The sequence below is a fragment of the Peromyscus eremicus genome, chromosome 1 (assembly GCF_949786415.1).
Source record: "Peromyscus eremicus chromosome 1, PerEre_H2_v1, whole genome shotgun sequence".
NCBI classification, from domain to species: domain Eukaryota; kingdom Metazoa; phylum Chordata; class Mammalia; order Rodentia; family Cricetidae; genus Peromyscus; species Peromyscus eremicus.
This window is the reverse complement of record NC_081416.1, coordinates 125,783,431-125,792,455: the sequence shown is the minus strand read 5'-3', so window position 1 is coordinate 125,792,455 and position 9,025 is coordinate 125,783,431.

Sequence of the window (9,025 nt, the reverse complement as noted above, 5' to 3'; positions counted from 1 at the left end):
GGAGGAGGGAATTATGGGTTAACCCTCCTTGATGAAATATTATGAAGGGCTCTAGGGAGGGAGGAGTCATTATCTTCAGATGCGTACCATTGGTGAGTCTACTGGGCTTCATGGGATAGTTCCATATCCGTGATCTCATAGACAGCCCTGCTTTGATGCAGTGATTCTCTCTCTCTCTCTCTCTCTCTCTCTCTCTCTCTCTCTCTCTCTCTCACACACACACACACACACACACACACACACACACACAATGACATGAGCAAGTGAAAGCGACCTGCAGGAAAGAAGCAGGTTGACAAGGCAAGAGGGAGATAAGAGACGGTGGGTGTTGTGAGTGACGAGAATGCAGTATGTATGTAGTACATATGACAAGTATGAACTTGCCAAAGAACAAATTTCACTGATGGAAGGGTCCAGCTTCCCTCAGATGGCACACTCCTGTAAGCATAAAGTTTCTTCTAAGTTTTGCATCTTTCTGAACAAGTATTTTCTCTGTCGTACTGACAGAGTAACACCTCCATGGCTTAATAAACTTTTTCGTGTTTTAAGAATGATTTAGAAAACTGATCTGAAGCCTAAGTTTGCTCTTCTGACTGGTGGCCTTTCTACACCTGAGAACAGTTCATCCATTTCCAAGATCAGAAAGCTTAATACCGGTTCACCCCAGAAATGAGAGCACCTTGTGGGTTTTTTTGTTTTGTTTTGCTTTTCCAAGGAACTTAATTCTCGCTTCTATTAGGGAAATGGATGGAAATGGCTTCTGATTTGCTAACCTGAGGAAAGAGCTTTCTTTTGTTCAAGTACCTTCAACTTTTGGTTTGTAAAGAGCTACTTCGTGTACAGCAATACAAAAATAAATAGACACTGTCTAATGGTAAAATGGCCCTGGTTGGTCCTCAGAAAAGTCACTGGCCACAGCAGAACCCAATGTTAGTTTTTAGAGCTTTATTAGGAGGGAAAATGGGTGTGGGGAAGGGACCAGGCCTGGTGAGAGAGAAAGATGGGGGAGGGAGTGGAGCAGATCAGAGAGAAACAGAAAGAGAGGGTGGGGGTCTGCATCCTGCTTTTTTAAAGGCGGGGATTGCGTGACCACAGGGCAGTACGCAGTCACCCATGCCCACTGATGATGTAAGATGTCAGAACCCAGAAGAGTGAGGGCAGTATTCTAACACTGTCCACATTCACACACAGCCTGTAAGGCAAGCACTTTATCTTTTCCTCTGGGTCTGAGGCTGTGGCTCCTTGACATTGCCATACCCATATCAAAAATACACGTTCACAAGGAACAAACAGTACACATTCACCCACTCACAACTTCTTGGGCTTCCCATGGTTTTCTATATTGCTTACATTTCTATTTTTTTTAATCAAAAATTTCAAGCATTATTTATTGTACGGTGTGGAGAAAGCCCTGAGTGGGTGTGTGTTGATCACTTGGATTTCTGCAGCCAAGAGCCCAGTCTACCTAACCATAACTTTTCTGTGTATCTGTCTAACATATTGGTACTTTACTTCATTCCCTCATTGCCCTAGTCAGGTCCAAAGCTCTGGAGCCATGCCAAGGACTCAGCAAAGTGGTAACTGACTAGGGACAGGCATAGGGACCTTAGACACTGGCTTCGATGAACTCTCATTGGTCAGATGAGGAAACACTCCTGAGAGAGGGGCAGTGATAAGATACGAAAGAACAGGAGTACAATTCTCAGTGTCAGGAGTAAGAAACATGGGGGGGGGGGTGATAGAATCTAGAGAGAGGTAGCTCTATGTTGATACTTTGGGGCAGATTTTTAGGGAATCCACAGAAGGGGAAATTGAGTCACCAAAGTATCATGGACAGTGTTTGAGAGTCATGCCCATGGCTTGCAGAGAAGGGGATGATGAATTTGGCTGCTTGAAATAAAAATAAAATGAAACAAAAAGAAGGAAAATTGAAGAAAAGTTGAGGAACCCAAGTATGTTCCTGTTTTACTTTTGGCTCAATTGTTTTCGGGTTACCTTTGGCAAAAATAAACAAACAAAAACAAACAACAATAACAAAACAAGCAGGGCACAGGTGACAGAAGCTTGTTGCCATGTTGGCCACATGGGGCAGCCTAACCCTCTGGTGTCCAGGCCTAGACTTAGGCAGTTTGTGCTGTCCCCTCACCAAGAGTAAGTACGGCCCAACACCAGAGCCAATGGCACAATTTTGGTGGCTTTAAAATGCTTTGTGTCTGGCAATTTAATCCATACAGGTAACACTAGGCAAGGAAGAAACCAACTGGGCCACTGATTTCCCATCCAGTGGCTTGGTCACATCCTCCTGTACCTGTTTATATTATTCAGTCCCTATGCTGTAGAGGATAGCGCCCTAACCACCTGAGTCCCAATGGGCTCAGTTTGACTGTTTGGGGTGAGTTACAGCCCTGCAATTTAAACAAGATAACTGTAATTAATTGGGACCCACCTCCTAAGTGCTTGGGCCTACAATAATGATAGCATCGATGTGGCCCAATTATGTGGGAACATCCTAAGAAACCCAAAGATTTATGACCAGATTGGGTAATCCTTCAAGCTCATTAAAGATCACCTTTGCAATATTAGTGAGAGTATTTTGTTTTTGAAACAGCGTCTCTTTATGCTATTGTGTTGTTCAGGCCAACCTTTAACTTGTTATGCTGCCTAGGCTAGCCTTGAACTCATAACCCCTCCGCCTCAGCCCCTGACATGATAGAATCACAGATGCTTACGATTACAGCTAGAAATAACATTTAATAGAGTTATATGGGTACACAGAACTTTCACACAGAGATTATTCTTTTTTTTTTTTTCTTTAAAGTTTATTCACTACAACACAGTCTTCAACTTCACTAAGGTGGCTGACCACATTCACAACCAAAGCTTCCTCTAAGCTGGAATTCAGTTGCTGAGCCAACCCCAGCCTCAGCTTTCCTGTTAGCACCAGGGGACACAACACTCCTTCTGTAGATGTCTCTGTCTGCCTCCCCTCTCATGAATCTTGCCAGTCAGCTTTGGGCCGAGGCCTGCCAATCTTAGGACAGCTACAGAGCAGGGTAGCAGACACGATCTGTGGAGGTAGGTGGAGGTAATCACAGAGGTACTGGATGCCCTCGTTTGTAAGGTACCAATAGAAATGTCTCCAGGCAAACTGCTCCTTCACATAGCCTTGGGACTTCAGAGCATGAATCTTAAAAGTTCTTATTAATAAAACAAACCTGGAGCCAAGTATTGGGGTGAACACTGGAAGATCAGAGAGACAGAACAAGCCACAGCTAACCTCACCTGGCCAACTTCTCAGCTGGCCTTGTTTCCTCAGATTGGAAGCTTCTGTGTCCTCATCCCAATGGCTCTCAGCTGAACTGTACTGCTCGAAAGCCTGAAGCTTAACCAGATAAAAGCTTCTAGTTTCTGGTCCTCACATCTTATATACCTTTCTGCTTTCTACCACCACTCCCTGGGATTAAAGGCTCGCTTTCTGGGATTAAAGGTGTGTGTCACCATGCCTGGCCGAACTCACAGAGATCCAGAGGGCTTTCTACCTCTGGAGTGCTAGGATTAAAGGTGTGAGTGCCACCATTTTCTAGCCTTTGTATCTAGTAGCTGTTCTGTCTCTGACCCCAGATAAGTTTATTAGGGTGTACACTATTTGGGGGAACATAATACCACCATAAGAGAATGCATGATCTTCATGACATGAAGGTTGAGCATGTTCTTGTCTGCCAGCTCGGGGTGTTTGGCATATGGACACACATATCCATAGCCACACTAAACTTTAGCTCATAGAGGATGCCCAAAAATACCTACACTCAACTCCTTATACACACATACACACACACACATATTCATTATATTATATTTCATTATTTATTATATTGTATTTACCATATATGATATTTTAATATGGTTCTTCCTGATAGTACGCCAGCAGGGACACCATTTGACCAACAGGAGAGCAGAGGCCATGTCTGCTGTAGTCACTGTCATGCCTCCCAGAACCTAGCACAGTGCCACCTGGTACAATTTTAGTAATGCTCATACAATATTCAAGAGAGGACGCCGGGCGGTGGTGGCGCACACCTTTAATCCCAGCACTCGGGAGGCAGAGCCAGGCGGATCTCTGTGAGTTCGAGGCCAGCCTGGGCTACCAAGTGAGTTCCAGGAAAGGCCCAAAGCTACACAGAGAAACCCTGTCTCAAAAAACCAAAAAAAAAAAAAAAAAAAAAAGAGAACTGTAACAAGATGTCTAAAGCAATATAAAGGGGAAAGGGGGTTTGCCTTGGCTCATATTTCCAACCAATGGTAGAGTGGCCCCAGTCCCTTGTGCCTATGATAAACAGCACACCATGCTGTGACTACATGGTGGGATATAACCACTCATCTCCCGAGACAGGTAGCAAAGAAAGACAGGAAGATGTTGGGGCCTCCTGTCTCATTCAGGGGCACACACTCAATAACCTGGGCCCAACGCCTACAAATTCTACCTCTACCCAATAGGACCATGCAAGGGAAGAAGCCTTCAACACTGGCTTTGGGAGACCTTTGCTGAGACCATAACAGACTGAGAATTCAGTCCACAGGCTCAGAAAAGCATTTGAGTTTGGGAGAACGTTAAGTGTCAGAAAACTGTGTCTCCAAGCCAGTGTGTGTGTGGAAATCCTTCCCCCTTTTCAGTTCCTCAGGAGGAAAAAGAATCCTGTCCATGTATAGCTGCTAAAGGAGCAGGACACATCAGGAGCAGTAAATGTAGCATGTGATGAACTAGCTATACACCTCTGAGGACCCCAGATTTCTTCATTCTAAGCTTCTCTGGTTATGGGCAAAATTCAAAAGGAAGGCTCATGAGAACCCAGAGCAGAGCTCACTGTTGGGACAGATCTGCATTAAAATGACTGCTGTTCCCCTTGGCCTTGTGTTCCTGTGACCATCTTTTGAAGGACTATGACCATCTCTTCCTGCCTGAGCATTGAAAGTCATATCCTACTGGCCTCTTAGTCCAGTGTGATGAAACACTAAGCCTAATGTACAGAGCACAGCGAAGTTTAATATTTTTGCCCATTTTCATTCCATTATCTGGAAAGCTGTCTTGCTTACAGTACCTCCGAGGTGTTCTAAGGATTGAATGATACAGGCAAAATGCTTTTCCAAGTTATTCTACTATAAATTGATGTTGACCGGGAGACCAAACTGGAGTCAAGTTCTTTTTTCAGTGAAAATGGGCCTGCTCTTTGTAAGCAAAGAATGTGGAGAAAGTGCCCAGAATCAGAGCGCAAGAGGAAGGAAGGACTCATACAAAGCAATGGGACATTCTGGGACGTGAGAACCTCATACCAGGCCTGCCAACAAAGGACTGTCACCCCAGCACTGGGGAGGTTGAGGCAGCAGAAGCAGAGGCTCGTAGCCAGCCTGGACTACAGAGTGAATTCAAGGCCAGCCTGGAAAACTGGGAAATGTATGCCCTGTTTCCATTTCTTTTTCAAAAAGGAGAACCAACAAGATGGCTGATTGGCTTGCCATCAAACCTGATGACCTGAATCCAATACCCGGAACCGAGTGGTGCAGAGGGAGAGCCAACTTCTACAAACTGTCCTCTGACTTCCACAACCACGCTGTGGCTTGTGTTGGCCTCACAAATAAATATGGAACCCTTGCCTAGCATGCACGAGGCCCTGGTTTCTCTATTTTCAACAACTGAAATAAATAATTAGGCAACCTACACTGTGTAACAGCAATTCACAGACATTTGCATATACCACCTGGACAGGCTTCTTAAAAGATGACCACCATCACTACCCAAACCTTGCCCATTACTAATACCTTAGTTTGTAGTAGGTCTCAAAGACGTGCATTTCAAATACATTGACTGTTCTTTAATACTGCTAGCCCTGGGAACACCCTTTGAAACCACAGATTTGTCAGGAAGCCTCAGCTTTCCTTGTGCCTAAAAATCACGTGTTATCTGTGCCCACCCACAAACATGCAGATTTCATTGGTCTGGAGTGAAGTCTGAGTATCAGGATCTGGCCCCTTTTACACGTAGACAAATTATATTGCATGCAGTGTGGGTACAGAGCAGCACTGTGATGTTTGCATGCAGTGTGGGTACAGAGCAGCATGTGATGTTTGCATGCAGTATGGGTACAGAGCAGCACTGTGATGTTTGCGTGCAGTGTGGGTACAGAGCAGCATGTGATGTTTGCATGCAGTGTGGGTACAGAGCAGCATGTGATGTTTGCATGCAGTATGGGTACAGAGCAGCACTGTGATGTTTGCGTGCAGTGTGGGTACAGAGCAGCATGTGATGTTTGCATGCAGTGTGGGTACAGAGCAGCACTGTAATGTTTGCGTACAGTGTGGGTACAGAGCAGCATGTGATGTTTGCATTCAGTGTGGGTACAGAGCTGCACCGTGATGCTTGTGTGCAGTGTAGATGATCCAGCAGAGCTGACCTAACCTCCTCACCTCAGATATTTAACTTATTTTGGATGAGAACATTTGAAACCCACTCCCTTGGCAACACTGAAATGGGCAGTATTTGATTATTACTATTGATCTGAAAATCAATAATTCTTTGCCTGCTTGAGTCTTTGTGCCCAAGGACTATCAATGCCCAATTTTTGTCACACCTTAGCCTCTGGTCACCACTGTTTGGCTCTTTTTTGAAAATAATTGATTTATTTTTATTTTATGTACATAGGTGTTTTGCCTGCAGGTATGTCTGTATGATGGCATCGGATCCTCTAGAACAAGAGTTACAGACAGCTATGAGCTGCCATGTGGGTGCTGGGAATTGAACCCGGGTCCTCAGGAAGAGTAGCCAGTGCTCTTCACCTCTGAGCCGTCTGTTTAGTCCTGATTTGGCTCTTTTGTTTTGTTTTGTTTTGTTTTGTTTTTTGAGACAGGGTTTCTCTGTGTAGCTTTGCGCCTTTCCTGGATCTCGCTCTGTAGACCAGGCTGGCCTCGAACTCACAAAGATCCACTTGCCTCTGCCTCCCGAGTGCTGGGATTAAAGGTGTACTCCACCACCACCTGGCTGGCTCTTTTTTAACATATAAACTTTGCTATAAATAACTTACAAATATAAAAACATCCTGAGTGAAATTAACCAGAAGCAAAGTCTATACATCTCAATTAAATTGTATACCATTTGAAAAGCTACTCTGAAGCCGTGGAGCTTCACATTGGACTTTACCCCTCCACTGTTAAATAAATTTTTATGCGCTTGTCCACCACCAAACCTCCAAAAATCCACAACAGAGTTAGAACTAGAAAACCAATTAGCTTTATAGCCTCTTTCATAACTCGGGCCCATCACTTGCATTCAGTCCTTTCCCATCTCCTAGCATTTAGTTCTCCTAATTCTCCTTCCTACATGTTATATTATACCCATATGTACATTTGTTTACATATATACATACATATTATGGGATAGGTTCTTTATATAAAAAAATAACGTGGAGGTTTTTTTTCTTTCTGAGGTCGTGTAACCTTGCTTAATAATACATATTCTAAGTCCATCTATTTTCCTAAAATTTTCATAATTATAGTTTCCTTTAGAGCTGAATAGCATTCCATTTTATATGCATACAAGTTTTTCACTGTATGTTATCTGTTGATGGAAAACTCAAGGAGAAAACATTTCGGGCAGGAGTGTAGACGAATTTCTAAACAGTCTTATTAAATAAGAAACACAGAGCCAAATACAGGAGTAATAGCAGAAGAGATCAGAGAAATAGCAAATAGCAACCAAACTAACCTTAGCTTACCACCTCAATGTAGTTTCCCAAGAGAGAGCTTCTTCCTGTCTAATCTGTGCTTTTATTGCCTTCCTGTTCTGCCTTCCCACTGGCTCTAAGCCCAGCCACATCACTTCCTCATCACTGCTTGTCTATACAGACCTCCAGGTCTCTATGGTTGGTACTGGGAATGAAGGCGTGTGTCACCACGCTTGACTGTGTCCTTGACCACACAGAGACTCTGCCTGCCATGTAATAGGATTAAGGGTGTGTGCTACCACCACCTGACTTCTGTTTATGGCTCACTATGACCTCTGATCTCCAGGCAAACTTTATTTATTAACATACAAGTAAAATTACATTTCATCACAAATAAAATATCACCACAGAGGAGGATGCCGTTCTCTAGGTAAGCATGGGCATGGACAGTCTGGGCTCATGGAGGTCATAGACAGCTGGAGCTTGATGTAGTGGTTTGTGTAAGTGGAGAAAGGAGGCCAGAGTCACATTTTCACTCTCAGTATTTCCCTGTCAGCATTTGGGAAGTATTGAAGGTTTCAGGAAGAAAGTGATATAAGTGGATTGAATCACCAGGTACATGAAGAAGACATTCCTGAAAGATATTATCTAGGTTGATGGATGGACATATCGAATGGTCTAGACAGCTGTTTCCAACTCCTTAGTCGATTCTTTCAACGTCTGATTTGAAGTCTGAGGAAAAACAACAATACATTTATTTTAGTCCCAAGTGCCCCCTTTTGGGCTTTGAGAATGTGTAAGAAAAATAGTAAAGGAGGAAATAAAACACCAGAAGGGAGGAAGAGGTCAAAGAAAACGGTTCCAAGATCCACCTGCTGAAGTGGCTCTCACATAGGAGTAAAAGTTAAGACTTTGGGAACAGGATTCCTCACTTGCCCTCTGGTCCTCTGAAACACTCTCCCTGAGGCCAAAGGCCGCATCCAGTGGCCTGCACTGCCACCTGCAGGCTAAGGTTGGAACTAGCGATTGGAAGTGCTTATCCTCAGCGGATCATCGCTCTGCCTCTGGCTGGATTTACATCTCATGTCTTTGTGTATACCCTTAATCTTAGCCTTTAAGTTGCCATTTTTCAGGAACCTTAAAATGTAGTCTTCCCCACGCTTTGTTTTTTACATGGCAACAAATCAGAATGAGTCATGGATTTGTCAGTTTAAGTGACAGAGTCTGACCCCTCACCTTGGTGATAAGTGAAGGTAAGTCTCACAAGTATTGTCATGTTCAACTCGGCCATATTTATTTTGCATATTGTAGAA